We start from the raw sequence: 26,319 nt of genomic DNA on the forward strand, positions 1-26,319 counted from the left end.
ATATATTTTTTGCCTGAGTGTATGAATGTCAGAAATGTATGAATTAAAACCTAACTTAAAACTTCGTACAGACTTTATAGCTACATATATTTTAATCGTTTATTGCTGACATAAAAATCAATACTATTAAAATGGAAACTGCAATCATTCAGTGGCTTGTTCTGGCCGTGCGGTGTGTGGTGAATTGAGATTTGAAGCAAGTCTATGTTTTGCAATAATCTTCACGGAACGTAAATTAATTCATTCTGATAGCATGTGGCAAACGATGTTCTCAGCCAGATCTAACAATGGGGATCAATCTTTGAACTCTGGTTGAGCGACATAAATTACCGTTTGTCACGTGTTTTTCTCACCCAACTAAACTGGATCTTCTTATTCATTTTCATTTTGTTTAAAATATGATATGAACATCTTTTTTTTAAGAGGATTTATGATCCCAGTTAAACTAAGTTAAGGTAAAACAAAATTGTGTTCAATCTAACCAACCATATCAATATTGAAGTAACATTAAAATTTTTTGCTTCCATTAAAGGATAAGATGTATAAAACACTTCACTTTCAGAATTGTAAACTAGCTGACTCAGTTGGTGATGCAGAGTTGATCCCGCATCCAGTTGCTACTCTGAAGGTAAAATCATTGCATCCGGACTTTCCACTAGCACTAAGCATGTGTGCTAGAGCATCGGATATTTTACGGAACCGGGTGAATAACATTGTAGGAACATCCTTCCAAGGTGCTTAATGTCAAACCGTCAACTCTGCAGCATTATCTTCGAGTGAGTCTTACCGCATATATATTTGATTGAAATTGTGCATTTATAAAAGGATTCAAGAGGTACTTTCAGCTTTACCAAAGAGTTCTAGCGAGTAGTTGTAAGACACGATCTGCTTTGTAGGATTTTCAATTATCTACTTTTCTGGCGACAGAAATTAGTTGTCCAATTATTTCAGTGTTGTTTAATTACGTACAGTTAATGGTTTATAAGCTTACGTTATTAAGTTTATGTTTACTGAAGTCATATCACTCTATATCACTCACACATTCACTTTGTATCTCACAACACTTTAAACATGTATAATTTTATTTACATACTTCTTCAGTTGCTAGAGTTCTCAAGTTTCAACCCAAGCCTGTCCCGCAAATAAATGCGAACGGTAAACTACTCGTTTCACCCGAAGAAAAAGCTAACGTCATTGAGAATCATTTTGTTTTCAAATTCAAACTAAAAATTTATCCTTGATTGTACAAGGTTAAACTCGAGCATAATGAAAACCAGATTAAATTTAAGTTATTCCTTCACGATTTTTCGAACTTTTAGTCGAACGCTCTTCATCAAGTTCCGGACAAGTGTTGCATCGCATTTTTTCGACGTTTGATCCCAAATTTTTTTCGCTACATGTTCCTAGTTGCCTTACCAGTTTTCTTGAAGATCCTCTTCACGATTGCCCAGTAACGTTCGATAGGTCGAAGCTAAGGGCAATTTGGTGGATTGATATTTTTCTCCACAAAATTTATACCCTTTTCCGCAAGCCAACAGTGGAGGTAAACTATGCTGCTTATATAAAGGCAGCAATCTCTTCTGGAGACACTCAGATCGATAGATTTCTGCATTTGTAAGTCCGGTAGTGTAAAAAATGGTTGACTTCAAACCACAGGAACATATTGCTTGCTAAACCAGTACCTTTCGACCGAATTTCTCCACTTGAATCGACCTGGCCGCATCGCTCACATCCTCCCCAACGACGACAGTAAAGTATTGTGGACCTGGCAGGATTTTTGAGTTCTCCTTTACATGTAAAAGACGCGAATACAATTTCCGGGCCCTTGTTGCTGCTCGCTTCTTCTTTTCTACACTTTTTTTTCGAGATTTTCTGCTTCTTGTAGGTCTTCAGGTGATTTCGCCCCTTGATACACTGGATCATTCCGACACTCGTTGGCCAAATCACGTATTGACATTGATTTGTTCTTCATGATTAGAGATACCACTTTCTGGTCCAGTTTCCGATTGGAAGTACCGGATTTTCTGCCTCTTCCTGGTAGCTCATCCAAAGAATAATGTTCCCCAAACTTATTAATGATGGTTTTAACACTGGCATGAACCTTAATTTTCACTTCCTTTTCAATACGCGACATTTGGAAAACGCAGAATTTCAACCGCACAAACAAGTAAACAAACGAAAGCTGACAGCAGAACGCACAGCATGCAGTGATCTGAGCATAAAAAACCATCACAAATAGTTGCGTACAACACAAATGTATGTTGATAGCTTATTTTCGATACACTCCGTAGTATTGAAGAATCTGTGTAAGTGACCTACTCACTTACCTACCTTACGATGCTTTCCGTATTCCAGCTGGCAGTCTCCTTGATCGACTGCTGTACAGTATTTTGACGTTAATACGCCTTTTCAAAATTTACCCTCTGAGAGGAATAAGTTTTTTAATGAGAACTTTCTCTTGCTGTAACATCGGAAATATGCCAATTCATCACGCTCGTTTGCATTTGTCGTCTGAATTTCGCTGTTCAACTGCACGAGTATGAAAGAAAATCCTTGATCGAACTTCAATCATTACCTTCTACATTTTGGTGAAGATTTGGTAGTGAACATTTCTGGCGCCCGAAGCAAACTCAAACATAATCGCCCCCTCCATTTTTTTTAACAAACACCATGAAGACGAACACACATTATTTCGTTTTCCTGTATCTCAAGTAACATTTTCAATTTTAGTAAATACTTATAGCTCTTTTGAGTGTTACATCTTAATTCCCGCATTGAAACTGTAAACGCCACAAAAGCATTCTGAAAACCATTCTAAGATCATATTGCAGCCAAGTGGATAGTTCCCACAGAAACAAAAGAATACGACCACCATCGAAAAGTACCCACGTCATCTGGACAATCCAGATATGTAAGATTCATCCCCTCAGCCACTACCGACTAAAACTGGAGACTGGATCCCTCAGAGTTTCGGTTGTCAGCAAACGACAATGTGCACCAAAAACAACAACGTTACAATTCATGAAATTATCCTAGTTTTAAGTACAGTTAATAAATACTCTCGGCATCTTAGAGCTAAGGCAGTGAGCTTCAATAAAAATATTCTGTTGAATAAAAAAAAGGGACAGTTTTTCATAAGGCTAATCATATAAAGCGAAAGGAAGAACCAGTATACCCCTGCGTTAAATTTATTTCGAAATGGTTCAAACTTCAAGAAAGGTTCAAAACCTGTTTCATGATCAATATTAAAATTCCATAGTAATAATATATAAGATTTTTTACGACTGAACCTGAATTCATGAACTAAATTTTGGATACGAATTCTGAATTTAGATTCGGGGTCTGGATTCAGGAAATGAATTCTAGATCCTGAATTCAGGAGCTAAACGTGGATCCTGTAAATGAATTCTGGAATTGAATTGACAGTCTGAACTTTGACAGCGGAATTCTGGAAAAGAATTATGAACCTGAGTCCTTATTTTGAACTCTCGACTTACTTCTGGATTCTGGATTTAGGGCTTGGAATCTGGACCTGAATTCTAAAATGAGCTTTGAAACATAATTCTGGACCAAAATTCTGAATCTTGATTCTGGAAATTAATTTTGGACCTCAATTTTAGATTCTGCATTTGAATTGTAGAATTTGATTCTGTATCTGAATTATAAATTTGTATTCTGGTTCTGGGAATGAATTCTGGACCTTAGTTCTGAGCTCTTATTCAGGACCTGGATTCTGCATCTGATTTCTGGACTTGAACTATGGACCTGAATTGGGAGTCTGGGTTCTGGATTTTGGATTCTGGACATGAAATCAGGAGCTGAATTTTGGACACGAATTTTAGATTCTGCACCAGTACTTGGATTCTGGAAATGTTTTTTGAACCGAAATTCTGGAATTGAATTTCGGACATGAATTATAAAATTGAAACTCTTGAATTCTTGAATTCTGGAACATTAACTCTGGATCTAAATTTTAGGTCTGAATTTTACATGTACGCTTTTAACCTGCCTTCTGGGCAGGGCTTGCATATTGAAGCAACGAATATGAACGAAAGGGTTTCACTATCTGTGCTATTCACACACATTCGTATGTCAGGTAGAATTCACAGCGCAACCCAAGCCAGGAGAGCTGCTTCGTTCGTTCATTAGTTCATGAATATGCCCGCTTGCTGAGACCTATGCTTCATGAGGTTAGCATTTGATGAATGGTTCTCATATTGTAGATGCCTATGAGGAAACTAGTTTCATAACTTTTAGTTCCGATGAATATTAATTTAAAGAACATTGCTTTTAGTGTTTCTAGGATATGTACACAGTGTAAACTGCCAAGAAACAAATGGATCGTTTTGAAAATGGGCTCAAATGCAAAATTTCTGCTATAAAATGTTTAAAGTCTGTTTGAAATGTGATCAAATTTGGTCTTGGAATGCGAACATTATGTTAAAAATGATTTCTGTAAACCTACTTTTTAAAAATAAACCGTAAACATTGCCTATATGACGTTGCTTCGCGTCTTGTAGCACACCGTCAGTGGTCTTCTTTCTCGTACAATACTAACGAGAGTGAACCCTTCATTTCATTACATTGTCATGGATTGCTTAGTTCATGTGTTAACTGAGAATGAGAGCACAGACAATTTACTTGGCAAGGGGAATTGGTCTGCTCAGTAGCATATACTCTCACGCATCCAGGTTCTCTCTAATATAGGTCTCTCATTCAGCTATGTCAAGCAAAGTGTTCACAGCAGATATTTTTTGTTGCTTCGTTCGTTTGAGGATTCACAATACAAGCCCTGCTTCTGGGCCTATATTCTTAACTAAACTTCGGAGTAGAATTCTACAACTAGATTCTGTATCTGAACTCTGGACATGGATTCAAAATCTGTTCTGGAATCGGATTTTGTAAATAAATTTTGGACCTGGATTCTGAATTAGGAACTGGATTTTGAACTTGAATTCTGGATCAAATCCAACTTAACTTCAGAACCTGGATTCTGCATCTGATTTCTGGACTTGGATTTTTAACCTGGAATCTGGATCAGCATTCGGGACCTGGGTTCTGGATCTGAATAATAGAACTGCATTTTGGACATGAATTTTAGATTTTCAAACCAGTACTAGGATTCTGGATATGAATTTTGGACGTGGATTATGAACCTTAATTCTGCATCTAGAATCTAACCTTGGGTTCTGGGAATTAAATCTGGAACCTAGATTCTAAACCCAAATTCTGGAATTGGATTCTGAGCCTGATTTCCAGAGCTGAAATCTAACTAGGACCAAAAGTTTTAGAAATTTTTTTTTTCGTTAATAACGATTCTAATACTAGTGAAAATTTGATCGAAAATAACTAAACATATTACCGATTGTATAGAGTTAATATGATTATGTTAAGCAATTTTGGCTCATTCTGGAAAGGCGAACCAGAGAAAAATAACATGTTTTCCAAACAAAAAATCGCTCCCGCTGTCGAGATACGAAAGTTTTGCGGACTAAAACATTTAATTGTTTCCTCGGCTGTTCACCAAAATTTTAAAGAATTTCATCCTAGAACGGTATGGTATTATTTTTCATGCCAATAAATGTCGTAGAATTCAAAACTTCGGGAACTAAAATTTTAAAAAAAATTTGTTTGCTGTATCGAGATCTAAAATTTCAAAATTTATTTAAAAAACTCGACTCTAAAACCCAGGAAAATTTTGAGGTTGAAGAAATTTATAGAACTGCATGAAACATCGCGATCTAGTGTCATCTTGAAAATAATTCGAAGAAATTGACAATGGAAATTTCGAGATCTCAGAATTCGAAATATTTATTTTTAAGGCAAATGTCTTAGAATTTCACGAATTTCCGAAATCGAAAATTCTGTTTCGCCTTTCTCATATATAAAGGCTATGCAATTACTGTGAAAATCGACTTTTTAACCGAGGCCCGGAGGGCCGAATGCCACATACCATTCGACTCAGCTCGAACTGAGCAAATGTCGGTGTGTGTGTCCGTCCGTGTGTGTGTATGTAACATATATGCACTCACTTTTCTCAGAGATGGTTGAACCGATTTTCACAAACAAAGATTTAAATGAAAGGCCTCATAGTCCCATAGCCTGCTATTGAAGTTCATTTTGATCCGACTTCCGGTTCCGGAGATATGTACCAAAAATATGAAAAAATATGCACTCACTTTTTCCAGAGATGGCTGGACCGGTTTTCACAACCTAAGATTCAAATAGAAGGTATTATGGCCCCATAGTTTGCTATTGAATTTCGTTTGAATGTGACTTCCGGTTCCGGAGTTATATGGTAATATGTAAAAATTTGAGTAAAAGTTTACACTCAATTATCTCTGGAACAACTCAACCGATTTTCGCAAACTAAGATTCAAATGAAAGGTTTTATAATATGCTGAAAATTTGTACAACATTTTATTTGGATCCGACATCCGGTTCCGCAACTAAAGCGTGATAAGTGGAAAATTACTAATTTTATTAGTATTTTTCCACGAACGATGGATAAAAACAGGTACAAATCCCATAAAACTGTCTGATAAATTCTTCTATTTTTTAGAGCTTGTTAGTTTGTGAGCATGAACACTTAATTCGGCACTACTGGTCCCCTCTTTTCCTGTTCCGAGAGCACCGAAAGTGGAGAAGAAAAATTCCTAAAACTAAATTCGCTTCGAATTATAATAATAATAATAATAATAATAATAATAATAATAATAATAATAATAATAATAATAATAATAATAATAATAATAATAATAATAATAATAATAATAATAATAATAATAATAATAATAATAATAATAATAATAATAATAATAATAATAATAATAATAATAATAATAATAATAATAATAATAATAATAATAATAATAATAATAATAATAATAATAATAATAATAATAATAATAATAATAATAATAATAATAATTATAATAATAATAAATATAATAAAAATAATAATCCTATTACATGTTTTATGCTGTTGAGCTTGACTTACATATGCAGAAGTAACAGAAACGCAGGTTCGTTTCGTTTGTTAGATTTCGTTTAATTGGTTTAATCGAAATAGAGCATGAGATAGTAAGTATAGTTTTAACTACGATCAAAACTGTTCCAATTCGAAGGTCATATTTGTTGGTAGCAAGCGAACCAACTTCGGCTATTCCGTTCATCTGAATCCGGTTTCGGAAGAATTGGAAATAGTGATTGAAAATTGCAAAAAGAATCTCACTCACTTTTCGTGGAGATGGCCAAATCGATTTTCACAAACTTATGGGTTCAAAAGAAAAGTCTTACAGTTTCATACGGAATTCCTTAATTTGTTGTGGATACTACTTTTGGTTCCGGAAGTACAGGGTAAACATGATTAACGCTTCAGCTATAATTTTTGCGATCCTTACACGATTAAAACATTATATATTGCCTACGTAAGGTCTATACTTGAATATTGTAGCATTGTTTGGTCCCCATTCTCAATCACTCACAAGGAACGTATAGAATCAGTTCAAAAGCAATTCCAATTATTTGCACTCCGTAAGTTAGGTTGGGCAAGATTTCCTCTACCATCATACAAAGCTCGTTGCATGCTCATTGACATCCACACATTAGAAGAGCGTCGAGAACAATTAATGGTTTCATTCATACATAACATCGTTACACATCGGGTTGATTCATCTGGATTTCTGTCTAAACTTAATTTTTATATACCTTCCCGACAATTACGAAACCGAGTTATATTCTATATAAGTCATTATCGTACCAACTATGCTAAATTTGGCCCATTAAATCAAATGATGTCAACTTATAATAAGCATTGCGGAGCAATTGTCTTTACAATGACGACAGCCCAGCTCAAACAATATTTTAATTCAATATGACCTAGGTCCTAGAACATAATGCACATTAATGTTTATTTTAGAAAATATCACACGTGTTAAAATGTAATCAATACAATGTAATGGTCTACTATAGTTTGACGACAAATAAATAGAAAATAGAGTTTGTGAGATTAGGTCCGAGCAAATTTTCCTATTTCTATTAAAAAAACGTGCTTAATCCACCTAGCAGTGAGATGATACCTTTTTTATCAATCCGCATGTGTTTTTTGTATGAATATTTTTCGGTGTTTTAGTTCTCATGACATTATTTTAATGACCGTCGTTTTGATCGGCAATTTGAGATTTTAATCACTCATTACCCTGTAGTGTCGAAACTTGCAAATCGGACCTAATTTGAATCTAAACGTGTGACAATCGAATGAACATTCCATGATATGTCGAAGTAAATTCCACTTAAGAGTTTTTAGTCATTAGTTACGGTACTTCCATTTATGACGAATAAATTGCAATAGTCTTGAGTCCAGCTTTAAAACTTTTTGGGATTTTTGGGAAATTCGAATTGGCTTTTTTGAGAAAACGATTGAGCTTTAAGAAACGATTCGATACTGGAACCGGAATAAGAAAATCGGTGTAGCCATTGTAGGTTTCAATATGTTTTAAAATCAGCGTAAACATCTCTGAGAAATCGTAGTGCGAATGAAATTTTTTGGAATTTTTCGAATTGAAAACAGATTGCCACTAAAACTGAAATAGGTTTATTTGGTTATCGACTTTGGTTCTTAGATTTCATTTGAATCTAGGAAGTCGGATCCAAACATAATTCAGGAATCTTGTTTGGGAACATACGATATTTCATATGAATGTGAGTTTGTAGATAAAGGATGAGTTATCTCCGAGAAAATTTAGTGAAATTATTTGTCACACATGCATTTGCTGATCTCGACGAACTGATTCAAATGGTATATGGTTGTTCAATCAGAATCAGGAATCAGAACAAATCGGCTCAGATGGCACGTTCGGTATTACCGTGCGGAATTCAAGTCTAAAAACATATTCTGTATTCAAGGTCAATTGTTACTTCGTATAACTCAAAAAGTAAACATCCGACCTTAAAACCATTCAATAGCGTTAAGGGTGACGGGGAGACCTTTCATTTGCGACTAGTTTGATCAAAATCGGTCCAGCCATCTCCGAGATCTCGACCTCTTAGTTGACAACACACACACACACACACGGACATTTGCTCAGTTCGTCGACCTGAATCGATTGGTATATGACATTCGGCCCTCCGGGCCTCAGAAAATTTTTCTAAAGTTTGAGTGAATTCTATACCTATTTTTTATATTTTTAAAAAAAGGTAAAACAATTGTTTTTACGAATTTCACGGTTATATTTATGATGTAATGAGTAATATGAGAAAGGCAACATTACACCACTAGGTGCATTAGAATAGGTTTTTGTTTTAATGCCCTTGTCTTCAAAATATCTTAAACTTCGAGTTCTAGTTTTTTTGAAAAAAATCGACTAGAATTCCGAAATCGAAAACTTTTTTTGCCGAATGTCTTAGAATGGCAAAAAATTTCGAGATCTGGTATTACCTTGGCAATTTTTAAATATTTTGCATCAAAAATAAATTTACGATCTCGCAGATCTCAAAGTACAGATATCGGCGCACTTGCACATTTGATTAATAGTCAATTTTCGGGAATGGTAATCCCTTTCAAAGAACCTATTTTTTCTAAGTTTTGCTTTAAAAGAGGTTCGCAGGTTTGCTCTCTGAGAACTAGATCTTTGGTAGGTCCAAGTTCACAATGACAATCGAGAAGAGAGCGTCTCTTGCTCATGAAAAATAATTTTTACGGTCGCCGCTGAATGGCGGTTCTGTACTCTAAATGACTGTGAAATGGCATTTTCATGTTTATCACTGATAATGATTCCCGGTATCCCGTCGGATTTTTATAGAAGTATAATACTAATCTGAAACTTAATCTAGTTTAATAAGTTTTCCCGAAAAAAACCTCATAAAATTAATTTTTCATAAAATAATTGTTTTTTTTTCAATTCCATCATGTTTTGGCGCCCCCGGCTGTCGGTGCCCGAGGCGGTCGCCTCACTCGCCTCACCCTCACTACGGTACTGCCTTATACTATTAGCTAGCTCTGGAGAATTTGTTATCCAAATCGATCGAGTTGATAAAAAGTTATAGTCGAAAACGTTGATATGATTTCTCGTGAAATGTCAATGAGAAAAGCACCATCGATATTCGAAAGCGTGTTAATTTTATTCGTATTCACGTGCTCCACTTATGTGTGTGACATTATCCACCCGACTTTTTTTTTGCCTATCTTCGGTTCATCCTAGTTCGTGTCGAAATGTTGACACACGGTGTTGGCCATGCTGCAAACCGAGCAGTGGTAATAGTTACGTCTCGATTGAAAAGCTGGACCATTATTCGCACTTAAATATTCCGATTGCACTTGCTTATGCCTGCTGTTTGGAATTTGCCAAATTAATTTTGAGTATTTATGTTTCTCACACGACCGACTGTATGCCGTTTGTTCGTGTTTTGCCAAAACAATGTAGTTTTTGATTACTACGAGAACTAAAAATTCTGTTCCTTCCTCCACACATTTGAATAATCAAACTGGACTGATCAATGCAATCGTTATTGTATGCATTTAAGAACATACGTGTAAGAGTACCAACAAATACTGCGAGCAAACAAACGTCCTGCTTTGTGCTTGTAAAATCATTAATGTGCCAAAGATTTGTACGGACTTCCATCGTGATGATATGAAAACTTCAACTCTCGCACTGCTTCAAATTTCCGATACTGCCGCCCACTTTGCAACACCAATAATCCTGACCACAAACGTCGGCGATAAACGTTGTGTAAAATGCCATCAGCTCTTGAAACTCTGCCAAGCATTTTCCGTAGCCCTTGGCAATAAAAGCTTTCGGAGATGCTTTGAATTGAAAACAGGAGAGAAAACGTTACGCCAACAAACGTGAACTGGTCAAAGAATGGACTTCAAGCGGGCGGAACGATCTTGCACCATTGCTCTCGAGCACGATTCGATGCAAAACTTTTAATGCTGTTGATGTCCGTAAGACCAATGGAAAATGGATGCACGTTATCGTAAATGTGCCTAGAAAAATGAACTTGTAAACAGAACACTTTACCCAAAACAGTGAAATAGTCTTTATACATTATTTTGACTCTGGCTTGTTGATGTGATTTCATGTTACTCAAGAATAAGACTTGTATGATAAATTCATGAATACTGAGAAATCCACATGTAGTTGGCATTTTTGTACGACTTGGTTAAAATGTGCGACCATCTGTTACATACAAAATGTTGAAATGATGAAGTCAACCTATAAGCAATTGGCACATCACTCAAACATGCCAAACAGATCGCAGCACTTGACTGATTTGTTTTAAAAGCGAAAAACACAACCCAAAAAACTTTGAGTTTGTGTCTTTTGAGTGTCTGGCCATTCAAATAGTCTCATTAAAACATTTATAAGATTCAATCCTCGATTATTAGAATTATTAATTTATCAAAAAAGCTGATAGTAGCGTTCAAACGAGTCTAAAATGCGGTCATAGTGCAAGCGCTACGCAAAGCGTCAAGACACGCAAAATTACATTTGATCAAAGCAAACCTGTCAGAGTGAAAGCAGTGCGTGTCGATACCAGCACTCATACATCTCCTACAAATTACAGCAGAAATTCATCAAAATACTACAACTTAAAATAGTTTAGAAAAGAGTTTTTAAGATTTTGTTGCATAATACTACTACTTCTATATACTACATTTAATTCAAGTTAGTAAAAATCTATTCAATCATATGTAACAAAGTGAGGTTAGCTCCATTTGATCACATTTGATTGCTATTGTCGGTGCTTCTGGAATCGAAAACTGGACATCGGTTTAGTGACATCCGGTTCATTCAACCATAAACTAATATGAAATACAACATTTTGTACGATTCTTTATGACGGCTTGAATTTTGGGAAAAAAATGTACCGGAGTCGTACTTGGATGAAATTTAGTAAATCATTTATGCGACTATCAATCCTTTAGCAAGCAGCTCTAAGCATTCTACTTCCGGAACCAGGAGTTGGATCCGGCTGATAATTTTGATATTCTTATGGCATCTTAAGACCTTTGATTTGAATTCAACTTTATGAAAAGCGGTTCAGTTCAAATGAGTGACAATATTAGCAACACACACAAACACACTTACACACACAGAGACATTTCTTCAGATCGTAGAGCTGAATCGAATGGTATATGACCTCGGTTCAAAAGTCTGTTTCCACTGTGATTGTATAGTCTTTCCTTTTGAGAAAGGCAAAAACCGTGAATTTAATCGATCACATACACATAGTTTCTTCGGAGAATTCATCCACAAAAATATACCTTGTGATTTGATAACAATAAATTTAATGTGCAAATTGATTGATTTATAAATTTTTATTTAGACCCATTTTTAACAAAGTATGTTTATAATTAATTGATTTCATTACTATTGAGAGAGACGAGAGGGGAGAAAGAGAGAGAGATATGTGTTACAGGGAGAAGCTTAAAACTAGGGTTTGTAGTAGATATCCGGTAAGCTTCCAGGGGAGTTCCAGTTTCGTGCCACGGTGAACATCCTTCTTGCTGGTCTTGGAGGTTCCACTCCAGGCTACGGAGGATTCGAGTATAGGTTGACATCCTTCAGGGCCGCGGAGAACATCCCTGGGGGCACGCCCCGGCGGATGGCCCCTTGCTGGGTGTGTCGTGGATGTAGGAATACCGGTATTTCTCGCTGGTGAGTGTGGTTGAGGGGGCCGCGGCCAACATCCATGGGTCCGCCCGCCGCGGATGGCCCGCGGAACGGTGAGACGTCTCGACTGATTGTCGGTCCCTGCGATATCGCCTTCTGTCGCTTTTTGTCCCTCTTCCCACCAGCCGTTTCGGGAGTTTCGGTGGGCCGTTGTTGCTGTAGCTATATCGGAGATAGGCCGCGGTAAACATCTCCAGGGAGGCAGTCCCCCGGAAGATGACCCCGGGATCGAACGCAGCGGTTGTTGGTACCGGAAAGCAGAGAAAAAGACTTCATGTTAAACGTGTTGTGGGAGAAGGTGCAAAGTGGTGGAGTGGTTAAAGGGGATTGACTGTGAGACGAGACTTGGCTATTGGGTTTGGGCAAACGGTCGGCGGACAAGACTTGGGCTATTGGGTTATAGGGCTGTTGTGGGATGTTCTTTCTGAGGTGGAGGCTGTCTGAGATTTGAGACTTGGAGTTAGTATTGGTTGGGCAGACGGTCGGCGGACAAGACGAGACTTACTTTATGGGGTGGGGGCTGTTTGAGATATGAGACAAGGAGTTGTTATTAATTTTAGCAAAAGGTAGTCGGACGAGACTTGGGTCAATGGGTTACAGTGACGTTGGTGTTAGTGAGACAAACAGTAGGGTGGTAAGTGGGATAAGTCGAGAAATTGCACAGTGGGGTGAAAACGATCAAAAACGCGACTTTGCTCAATAATTTTATAAAAACATGAGCAAATATTTTCAAAATTAGTATTTCTTATGCAAATTTTTCTGTAGAATCGATTTATGATAGTTAGAAGATCCGCAAAATTCACTATCATGCCCGTTTTGCTCCAATTCCTCTTTTTTCTGACTTTACTAACTGTGAAACTCAGGAAAAAATCGAATTCCACCAATCGGAAGGTATTCCTGACATGCTCATAAGTTAGATAAATGGATTGTTTTTAATAAGATTGACCGCAAACAACTGTATTCTGTTCTACCCCCACTCATCTTCTTCCGTGAATTTACAGAAAAAAAAGTTCTACTGATCGGTGTTTGGACCAATTTTGGTTAAACAAGACCGTTCTATGTTTCGCATATAACCTCAAATAATAATTTACAGATAGTGTTCATGATCGCATGCTTCGTGCTACATCGTTTTACCCCAATTTTCCGACAAATATAATTTTATGTTGAATTCAGATTAACAATTCCGAAACAGATCCAATATGGCCCACCAATATTGGTTCCTATTACGTGCAAAACATCTGTGATCCAATTAAACACAATGAGAATGACAGTATTAGCCTGTTTAACCCGTTTTACCCCAATTTAATTCAATAGTCGTATTTCTGGTTAAACTTTCTTTCACATACCGAAAGCAGGCTAATTGCGGTTGATGAAAATCGATTGATATTACGAAGAAAGACCTGAAAATAGGAAATAGAAGATACTCGGACGTAGCACATCACTCTATCCATCGTTGCTTTGACCAATCGCGTCAGTTTATCCGGGAAACCGTATTCGTGCATGATCTGCCATAGCTGTTCTCGATCGATTGTGTCGTCTGCTGCTTTAAAGTCAATTGATAGGTGATGCGTGGGTACGTTGTATTCACGACATTTCTGGAGTACTTGTCCTTGCCGATCTCCTCACTTATCTCCGACAGATCAGGTGCTGGGAATCTGTCGTCGGCTGAGCGTGCACCCAGATTGATTCCTGTGTCGTTTTCTGTATCTTGTGCTTCGCCATTCATATGCTCGTCATAGTACTGCTTCCACCTGTAGATCACCTCACGTTCGTTCGTGAGAAGGTTACCACTGATATCTCTGCACATTTCGGCCTGTAGCGTGCAGCCTCTACGTGAGCGGTTCACCTTCTCATAGAATTTCCGTGTATCATTTGCGCGGTACAGCTTCGCGATCTTGGTCTTCGTGGTGGCGCTTTTTCTTCCGGAAAACCGTGTTCTGTCTGTTCCGTGCCTGTCGGTATCGTTCCTCGTTCGCTCTAGTGCGGTGTTGCAGCATCCTCGCCCTTGCTGCATTCTCCTCTTCGACCAACTGCTGACATTCGCCGTCAAACCAGTCGTTTCCTCGATTCGATAACCTCGTACCTAGAACGGTTGCAGCAGTGCTACTCACGGCGGATCTTATATTCCTCCAGCCGTCTTCAAGAGTCGCCGCGCCAAGCTGCTCTTCCGTTGGTAGCACTTGCTCCAGTTGTTGCGCGTATTCCTCTGCAGTACGAACGCTACGTAGCTGCTCGAGATTGAATCCCGGCGTTCCTGTGCGACGAGTGTTGTGCACCGTCGATATTTTTGAGCGCATACAAGTTGTCGTAGGTTTGTTCCAGCTGCGCGTAGAATGCTTCCTTCTCGTCATCGGGTCTCGTCTCATATGGGCAGTGCACGTCGGTGATGCTGTAATTGAAGAAACGACCATTGATCTTCAATACGTACATTCTATCTCTGATTGGCTGCCACCCGATCACGCGCTGGCGCATCTTGCCCAACACTACAAATCCCGTTCCTAGAACGCTGGTTGTCCCACAGCTCTGGTAGAAGGTAGCCGCTCTATGCCCACTTTTCCACACCTTCTGTCCCGTCCAACAAAGTTCCTGCAGTGCTACGACATCGAAGCCGCGGATTTGAAGCTCATCATGCAGCATTCGGTCGTATCCTGGGAAGCCAAGCGATTTGCAGTTCCATGTGCCAAGCTTCCAATCGTAGTCCTTATTTCGTCGCGTAGGTCTTTGCCGATTATTCCGAGTCGTATTTATATCCTGATTATTCGTAACAAGAGTTTTCCGGGCGGCTTGTTAGCCCTGCACCAACCTCCTGTCTCGCCGGAGGGCCATCGTGTCAGCACTATTTAGAGTCCCACACACTGACACAAGGACGGTAATCAGCCGCTCCTAACATGGAGAACAGACGCTGTATCGAGCCGCCCCAACATGGGGAACATACGTTCGGGTAGGCTTGCTCTCTGTAAAGAGAAAGCAAGCCTCCCCCTCCTTCCCTGTCAGTATACGACCAAGGTCCCACCGGGGTTGGTTACCCGATCTTTCCTATGGTTACTCGCAGCCCAGCCGGCACCGCGGGGAGGTAGGGATAGGAGTTACTGGACAAGTGGCTATGAACCACATTGGGGCCTGAATTGCGCATTGTCCAGTCGTTTACTAACCACAATTGGGCGTTTTCCAACCATCATTGGGCGACTTGTAAATAAGTTCGTATTCGTCTAGATTAACTTCGGCCATTTCAATTCATCTAGCGGCTGAAAACAACTAAAAAGGATAAAATGTTAAACTTGTAAAATATCAAAGCAGGCAGTATCGTAGCTAGTGTACTCACACATCCAAACGAAATCTCGGGTGCGAAAAAACGCTTTCATTGATTTCATATTTTCTATGTCAACAGCAGAGCATCGATTATTCATCTTGTCATACGATCATATGCTTTTGTAGCTAATATCCTGAAAACGCTAAAGCACCAGAGCGTCTATCACAGGGCCTTGCTATCTATCGATTTGATTTACTGACTTCAAGCTCCCAGGAATTATATTTTTTCTATCTAAAACACATAGAAAACGAGCTCAGAATTGCGGTTTGCTGATGGTGAAAAAAAAAATACAGAACGCAAACCCATAACCGCTGGCTACACCCAGCACATTAATGGCAGCAAATCATGGCACACTTCGAGCAGCTTCAATAGAGTACGAGTTAATAACACGCCACTTACACCGACCGGAGGCATAAAAACATTACCTTGATGGTAACAGACAACACCAACATGGCTCATTTCCATGGTCTGCTCAGCGGTAAATTGCGTGACGAATGATGAAAAGCTTTTCGGTTCCCGGGTGCCTGTTGTGTGGTGAATGGTGAATGAATGAACGAATAAATGGCTGAGTAGGTTTTTACTCTATTTTCTTGCTGCGAGTTCAGTGCTGATACCGCATGGAAAATATAAAACGTGAAATACTACGTTTAATCGTGCTTGTTGTGAATAAATGAATTTGTTGGCACGATGTCACGGAAACATTAATTTAATACCCACAAAAGCTCAAATTAAAATTGTATCAAGTTGGCTTCAAGGATAAACAGATCTGAGTTGTGGAACAATTATAAAACAAAAGTAGTATCGCACTTCAATGCTACAATAAATTATTACAACAACTAAGCTTTTTTTTACAATAAAATTTTTATTCTGGCTTTTTTGCGTAAAAGCTTTGCGTGGTCGAATGGCTTACATTTTTGTTACTTAATTTTTTTGTTGCTATTGGATCTCGTTGTCACCCTTTTTCTAGGGGGAGATGAGTTTCCATTTCCATCCAACGAGGATCGGGGGGTCACTTCGTCCGCGGCTTATCTCATCATCCATTGCTTCATCGTCGGTGTTGTGTGTGATTTCCGTTTTATTTTCGTTGTCCTTGTTGATCGTAGTCTTGGGCTCGTTGAGAGTTGCTGTAGATGCGCCTTGTTGTACATTGGTTGCAGTTGCTGGTTGGCTGGAGGGTAAGTTGTTAACTGCAGCTGGTGTACTTTGTTCTATAGGGGATACTGATGGTTTCGTTGAAGGGGATGCTTCACTGTTCACTGTGGCTGTCACAGGTGTACAGGGGTTGGTTGGGGTTGGTGTGAAGGAAGCACCGTTGTCCTTTGGTGTGGTTGTCTCCTTGTCCAGTTTATCACATGGCTTACCGCAGTGAACAGTTTTTTGGCAATATTGACATGAGGCCATCTGATTGTCATAGGTAACAAGTGATTTGCACGGAATTCTTGCATCTTGACCGAAAATCACATAAGAAGGTATAGGCTTCTTCAAGTGTATGCGTAATAAACGTACGCCATTTAGAATACCGGGGAAAAAATTCTTCCACTTTTCTTTTTCCATAGAGAGAATCTCTCCCTATTGGGACATAGTTTTGCGAATATATGAATCGGCGACGTTTGAGGGAAGATCATGCACACGCACTTCTATAGCACTATCTTCCATATATACTGGAATGTTGTACTTAATGTTCTCGTGCTCCACATAGTGCACATTGTTATTGTCTTTTGCGAATTGAGTTTCATCCAACTCTTTATAAAACTGGATGTAAACAACATTATTCGTCTGTGAATGCACACGTTTAATGTCAAGATGCATTTGCTCCTTAAGCAAACCTACAAGTTCTCGTATCGAAGGTCGAATTTTGCACTGCCTAAAGTCAACAACAATTGTATTCTTTCGTGTCGGCGGTAACTTTTGTTCGTTTGGTTCATTCATGTCGAGGTCGTTCTATTGCTCACTACACAATACTGTACTTGGTATCTTCTGTCTCGAACGTAAGCGGTTTTGCTATATCGACTGACTTGGATGAGATGTACGAGCGAACTCTACAGCTAAGAACCCATCAATCACAGAATTGCAATATGGTAATTGTTGATTATTGCATTGGCTGAATCAACTAAAAAGTTATTGATCTAATCTATCACAGCTGATTGAAAGATACGTTGTCTTCACATGCTGTCAATTCAAGATCATTATTTCAAAAGTTCCTGTCTAACGTTTAAAAAAATGAACAAGATAAAGCTGTTGTGATGGTGAATATTTGTTTCTTCGCTGAGGTGGTAGATATTTGTTTATTCGTCGTACTTTACTGTTTTTTTCTTCAAATTTTGGTATGTGGAAGAATGGCTAGAGCTTAATCGTGAGTATCCCGAGTTGTACTAAACACAACAATATCATTATTTCTCCATGCCATCAGAAATAAGAGAGGAAATTTATGATTGAGTTTTCGAAAAATGAAGGCTTCTTAGATGTTTGGAAACAACGAGGAAAACTCATCTTGCTTGCTTGCCTTTCTCGTACCCGCAAAAACGGTTTTCAGGTACTTAGTCCTGATGTTGGACGAGTATAGAAACCAAAATTTGTTCGAAAATCGTTTATTCCTTCTAGTGCGTAAGATGGAACTGGCCGTCGTGAATTCTTAATTTAATTTCAGGTGTAGTATTTAGTCTCATACTCCAGTTTCAGAATTTAGTTCCTGATTGACAGATTCAGAATTAAAAACGATGACTCTGGAACTGAATCCTAATTCTGGAACTAGTTTTACCTTTTTTTTATAAATTTAAAAATAGGTATAAAATTCGGTCAAACTTTAGAAAAGTTTTCCGAAACCCGGAGGGCCGAGTGTCATATACCAATCGATTCAGCTCGACGAACTGAGCAAATGTCCGTGTGTGTGTGTTTATATGTGCGTTGTCAACAAAGATGTCGAAATTTCAGAGATAACTGGACCGATTTTGATCAAACTAGTCGCAAATGAAAGGTCTCCCCATCACCCTGAACGCTATTGAATGGTTTTGAGATCGAATGTTTACTTTTTGAGTTATACGAACTTTTTATGTCAAAATTTTCAATTTTTCGACAATGTCTGTCACAATTGACTTGGAAAATAAAATATGTTTTTAGACTTAGATTTCACACGAAAATATCTATCCAACAATCCATATGGATATTTTTGGGCAAGTGACTTTTCGCCTTATTCCAGTAGTAGGAGTTTGGAAGTGCTGTATAACAAAACAATGCTTGGGAGCAACGTGAAACACGATTTTTTATACCGTTACATACAATTGTTTCTATAAGTATAACACTGTGTGTAGCGTCCTTTTTCATGACATTTTGCCTCGGACCGATTTTAGCACGTTCGTTTTTGGCACATAATCGTTCGATATATGTAAACCAGATGATGGCAGCATTTTCGAATTGAACGCAATTCCATAATTATATTGATTTAGGCTATTTACAGCAATAAATGCTGGAAGAACATAACACCCATTTACCATTCGAATCAGTTCGTCGAGATGAGCAAATGCGTGTATAACAAATAATTTCACTCAGTTTTCTCGGAGATGATTCAACCGTTTTCTACAAACTCACATTCATATGAAAAGTCGTATGCTTCCAAACAAGGTTCCTGAATTATGTTTTTATCCGACTTTTCGATTCGGAAGGTACCCAAACATTTAATTCGTACAATATTGAACACACTTTACCCTCTCTCAGCGATGGTTCAACCGATTCTCACAAACTTAGATTCAAATGAAAGTTCTTACGGTCCCATACGGAATTCCTGTATTTCATCCGGATCCAACTTCCGGTTCCGGAGTTATAGGGTAAAATGTGTTAAATATTGTACACCGTCACTTAAACCGGCGAAACAAAAACCTTGGTTTCTTTCAAAAATCGAAGAGAAACATTTTAAATAGAATACCACAGTATTATGTATGAGAAAGGCATCATTACACCACTAAGTTTTTAACTATAGATTTTGAAACTGATTATGCTCCGGATTCGAATCCAGTATTCTGATTTAGGCTTTCGTTTCGATGGCCTTAAGGAGCAAGACTCTTTGCAAGCGTATGAGTAATGTCAACAATGTGTGCGTAAAAACAAATTCCTGTGCTTCTTTCCTGATTTTACTCAATAAATCTTCCATATGGTTGAAAAATAAACCAATCGGTTCATACTGTTAAAAATTGCAATTCGAGAAAAGCGAAAATCTTAGTCTAAAACTCTTCCGTTTTACTTAAAACTGCTCGAGAAAAATTATTTCAGTTTCAGCTTACTTTCACTGACATATTTGATTAGCAACAAACACATTCCTATATGGATTTCCTCTTGCAGAAAATATTGCGATATAAAGATTTACGTAACTTCTATAAGTAATCCCGCAAAATAGAGACCTTTAATTTAACACGCGAAAGGCAATGGATATGGAATTCTGTCGTAAAACTATTTATTTTTCCGCGAAACTGCATTTGTAACAGAAATTTTTTAGTTTTGTTTATTTTGTATAGCGCAATCTAATACAAATGCATTGAAGCAGTGTTGCTAACTTTTTTATTAACGAATTAAAATCTACATTCATAAAATGTAAGCAATTTTCATCAAACGTTGGTGAAAAATCGATCAAAACTGATATTTCATTCAAAATGTCAGGCTTAACATTCATTTGAGAATAAATTATTGTTTAAAAAAGATTTTTTGAAACCACAATCGTGCAAGCCACTTTGATAAACTCATTGCACCGCATATAAGAATAAATAGATCTATGACATGTATGTAGATCTATGACAAATAAAATGTACGTAATACACAAACTACCAACACAAGTTAACTTGGTTTACTTTTGATCCTTAAGCCGCTGGAAAATGAAATTACAATCGGCAAATGATCGCTACAGTAGGGATCAAAGAATCGTCAGCAAAAGGCATACATTCTATATGGTGTACGTTCGACCGGTGTTGATTTAAATCCTGAATTAATATTGCATGGTTTTGAAAAGGCATTCCTGAACTCAAGTAGTCAATTTTTCGAATATTTCAAAATTTTCAGGATCTTGCATTTTTACCTCCAGCTAAAATTAATTTTTGAAAAATTTAAATAGTCTTCTCTTTTATAAATGCTAAGCTTTATGTTGTATGTTGAAGTAAATTACATAAAAGGACTTTATGTGAAAAATCACAAAGACCGGAAATTCAAACGGAATTATTTTATCCGCTTCACTTGTCCAATTCTTGATTCACGAGAATGTAGTTGATAACAAACATCGCACTATCATTCAAATCGGTAGTTGACAAAGTCGATAGAATGCAGTTGATGAACAGATTATCAGTTTTTGCCTTTCTCTATAGAAAGGTATTAGAATTGCTGGAAAAACCGACTTTCGAACGGAGCCTCGGTGGCCCATAGTGTTATATACCATTCGACTCAGTTCGACGAGATCGGAAAATGTGTGTGTGTGTGTGTGTGTGTGTGTGTGTGTGTGTGTGTGTGTGTGTGTGTGTGTGTGTGTGTGTGTGTGTGTGTGTGTGTGTGTGTGTGTGTGTGTGTGTGTGTGTGTGTGTGTGTGTGTGTGTGTGTGTGTGTGTGTGTGTGTGTGTATGTGTGTGTGTGTATGTGTGTGTGTATGTGTGTGTGTGCGCACTTTGCGAAGATATTTGAACGCGTTCAATTTTCTCAGAGATGGCTTTTTTTCTTTTAATGCGAATAGAGAACGTAAGCTCAAGAAAATGATAAAAGCGCCGAAGTAATAAAAAATGAAAGAATAAAACACTTGGTTTTTTATATGTAGAAAGTGTGTGCGAAATACAACATTTCAAGAATGTTTTGTCAAATTTCCAAGTTAATCAATGTCTTGGACTCTTGAACCTGCGCTCCGAGCTCTTGCTTCTTCTCAGAATGATATAAGAAAAGATAAAGGCCCATAACTTCCAATGTTTTATTCTGATAGGCTAGAAAGTTTGACAAATTATTCTTGAAATATTTTACTTTAAGAAAAAAACAAAGAAAGAATAAATGATTTTTCAAAAGCGTTAGACCCTACCTGCCCCTTAACAACGTTGATTTAGACTGAATTCTTATTTTCGACGTATACCAAACGTTTATGACAACTTTAATTGCAAATGTCTTTATACTGAATGGTGTTATCTCAAATCATCATAGTAGCATCAGAACTATGAACATTTTATGCCACAAGACTATTTTACCAAATGGTATACAAAACGGAATTATTAAAAACTGTATTATCTCGAACAGCGTTTTGTCCAACAGGGTCATTCTGTCATGAGCTATTGTTTCTAATATTTTTCAACTCTTATTTCAAAAAACTTTCCAATAACTCGGCAAAGTTGAGAAACGGCATCAATGCGATGTTGATCGCTGTGAAAACTGTAGTAACTCTGTAGCAGTTGGAAATGCACTTTCTGAACCCTTCAACGTTATATCGAATGCTCCACAAGGAATCACTCTCGGACAACTATTTCCGTGCTCTTATTTAATGATCTATGAATGCAACAGCGTCATTGTCAGTAATGTTGTGAATTGTTGTGTTCTACAGATGGATATTAAGTGGGTCTTAGATTGGCGTGACAGAAACGGCATGACAGTGAACGTTGAGATATGTAGCTTTAAAGTTGGACTCAAAAATATTGCAATTTATTCGTCACATGGCCATTCGAATCGGTTTGGGTTATGCTGGTTCCTGAATACTGGCTCTGGATGTAACTTAAATTATCCAAAACTCTAAATTGGAAATTACTTCGACATATCATGGAATGTTTAATCGATTGTTACACTTTTAGATTCAAATTCGATCCGATTTGCTGTTTCGACATTACAGAGTAATGAGTGATTAAAATCTCAAATTGCCACTTAAAACGACGGGCATTTGAGTAATGTCATGAAAACTGAAACACCGAAGAACATTCATGCAAAAAACACATGTGGATTGATAAAAAAGGTATCATCTCACTGCTAGGTGCTAGGTGGATTAAGCACGTTTTTAAAAGAAAGTTTGCTATTGCCTAAATTCTGCTCAGTTTCATAGCCGGACAAAATGAGCCCGATAACGATTGTAGTTTGCTGCGAGCGAAGGAGAAAAATCGAGTGTGTTATTTGATATTTATTTAACACTGTTTTCCCCATTTCGATTTGCTAGTTGTTTGTAACATACTTGTCAGTTTCAATAATTTTTTATCGGAATAATTTTATACTTGTCAATGGATTCATCATACGTGAATTGTTCTGCGACGTACAATTCAGGTTATGGTGAAGCACGTATCAATTTCGCCACTAAATAAAATGAGATAATCTGATAAACGATTCGTTAAAGTATAAATATCGGATTTAACCACACAAATAAATCTTTCCCTTCACCGATATGCAGTGATAATGTAACTCAATTGATATTGTTTGGATACCGCGTTTAAATTATACAGCATTCAAATTATGTTCCGAATGCTGCAGATTTTGTACAGATTACAGCGGTTGTAAACAATATTACATTAACCAGATGACTAGTTTGAAAAATGGAAACTTTTCAAATGTTTGAAATGTCTCCCTCATTTAAATAAATCATTCAAGCAAGCATATATATCGCAAGCTGGAGTCTAGAATCTGCTTACGGACCAGTATAGAAGCGGTTTAATATATTTGATGTTTGGTTTTGTTTTAAAAGGGTGAAAAAAAAACCCACCCACTTAATTACTTCTGTATGGCATTTATGTTAGTCGTAGTTTTGCGTTACTGGTGCAGGGTTGTCCTTAATCTGAAATGAAATTAGAGGGTATAACGTCAACAAACAGCTACATCCTTGTATCACCCATTGTAAACCCTTGAAACTGAAACCAGTATCTTTCAACCCTTAAATAATTTCATCGAGATAGCGGAATTGAAATATTCACCATTCCTCTTGGCTATCTGTAAAGTTTCGTAAACAATATTATAATGAAGTATATCTGTTATGCAACGTATGCAAAATGAGGTTAAAATGAGTAAAAACAATCAAAACTTTACAGGTTCCTGATTCAATGCACAGTAGGCGTTGGGCACTAGTAGAAACCGCGCGTGGCAACGAATAAAATCGTTACGAGTATACGATGCGAACTGGTAGTGGTGGCCATATTGTGAAGATCGTGGAACTGGCGTCAAATAGATTACGAAAATTGTTTGACTTGTTTCGTTTACTTTGATGTTGAAACTTTTCTAGCTAATGGAAATGCCTAGAATATTACCATTCCAAACGATAAATTGTGTCCGCTGCGTTCGTTCGAATGCGCATCAATACGCACCCAAAATATTCATGTCTTCATCGAAGCAATCCAATCAAAGTATTGCCATCGAACTCGAAACATCCGTAAATTTTTGTCCTACGCAAATCTGCATATTGATATTTAGACTTCTGTTGAACTTATGAAAATATATGCTGAGCTGCTTTCGCAATTCTGTTTCATTGATTTCACTTCAATGATATTTTATTTATAGTAGTAGGTACTTTTTTGGAACGAAAGTTTAACAGTGAAAGCTTTCCGAATGTTTGAATTTCGTTTTACTTGAGAACCTTTCAGCTTTATTCCATCTGTTGTTAATAGATTTAATTTATTATTCGCACTTTCGCGCTATCGGAATGACTAGGAATTTGTATGTAAATAATGTGTAAACCTCTTTTTGTCCACCTAGTGGTGTAATGATGCCTTTCTCTGAATCATTCATATGAGAAATCGATATAATTTTTTTTCTAGAAATTTGACAACTGCTTCCGGTACTTCGTAACTGGATCCGGGAGCGGGTTTAGCCGAAATCAGTTGCTATGGTCATAAACTAACATAACCTGCGTATTGTTATAGTGTTAATACCATTGCGTCATGTTGAAAATCATCGCATCCTCATTTCAAACTACGGTTTCAATTTTTTCACAGTTACCCTATAATACCGGAAGACGGATCGGAATGTAATTCACCTACGGAACTGTAGGACCATTTCATTGAATATAAGTTTGTGGAAACCGTTATATTATTTTTTTAAATTCTCCTGGCATTACCGGAATCGGAAATCGGGGACCGATATAACTGCATTGAGTTTATTTGGTCATTAACTAACGAGACCTACAACCTAGAAAAATACTTCTCTCTTTACACCGATAGATTAGTGTTTCATTGTCACTTCTGTTCCACAAGGTTTCGATTCAGGTGGTTTTCCACGAAGCTTGACAGAGAGTTAACTGACAATGATCCCTCTCATTGTGGGTATTTTATACAGCCCTGGTAGTTTATATCTGTGGCTGGAAGCAACTCGTGGTCCGTGTAATACCAACCAATCATATGAAAGGTATACTTTCTCGAAACTGGTTTTCATCTTGGATTCCACATTACTGAAATAATTTTGTTTGTTTGTGCAGTAGGTGAAATTTCATCATCTAAGAAAATACTCATGCAGCAGAGAGTTTATTTTTCAAAGAAATTTATCATGCTGGGTTTCTTGTTCATCGTTTGAGACGTAGGAATAACAAACCTATGTGGAGATTTTCTTTTTAAATAGTCCCATCCTACACGAGTGAGTCCATTCACAAGCATAAGAATTTTTACCAGTGCAACAGTAAGTGGGTGGGGTGGGCGAACCACAGCAGGGCATGCTAAAATGAACCGAAAATTTAAACAGACACATGGCTTGCTTTGATAGTATGAAGCGATCAATCTGGTCAAGCAATTCTTTTGAATGTGGCCATTTATTTTAAAGTTTTCTCCAGAAAAATTTGAAATAAAACTCGATGGGAAAAGAGTATAGTAACATAAATGTGATATTATTCATATAATGAAGCTAAGTAATTTGATAAGGCAATTGTAGCAAATATTATCGGATTACTTGAGCTACATTCAACGGATCGCGGCTAAATCAAAGCCACTTGACAGAACGGCTTGAAACTTTTAACCGGAAGACGAATCTGAATAATCGTAAAACCAGGGCTAAATTAAACATCTCGAATGGAGTTTCTCGAAAAGAATATATTTTTTTGTCTTTTTCTATAGAAAGGTGCAATTTTAGTGCTGGTAAACCCAAATTTCGAACGGAGCCTCGGAGAATCATAGGGTTATATCAAATACAAATAATAATACCGCTAAGTCCCATATAAACGAATCGCCAATGTTTGGTTCACAGCATGAACAAGTAAGCCTAGCAAATATCTCCCTTTCGTTGCGATAGTGTGAAAATGTGAAAGGAGATCGTTTCTAGCAACGCTTTATGCTAGTTGCTACGGTGCAAAACAAGCTTGTTTGTTTATCGTTGCTGTATTAAACTGCAACAATCAGTCTAAATATCGCCGGCTAATAAACCGAGAAGCTT

Source organism: Malaya genurostris, chromosome 2 (genome assembly GCF_030247185.1).
Source record: "Malaya genurostris strain Urasoe2022 chromosome 2, Malgen_1.1, whole genome shotgun sequence".
In the NCBI taxonomy this organism is placed as follows: Eukaryota; Metazoa; Arthropoda; class Insecta; order Diptera; family Culicidae; genus Malaya; species Malaya genurostris.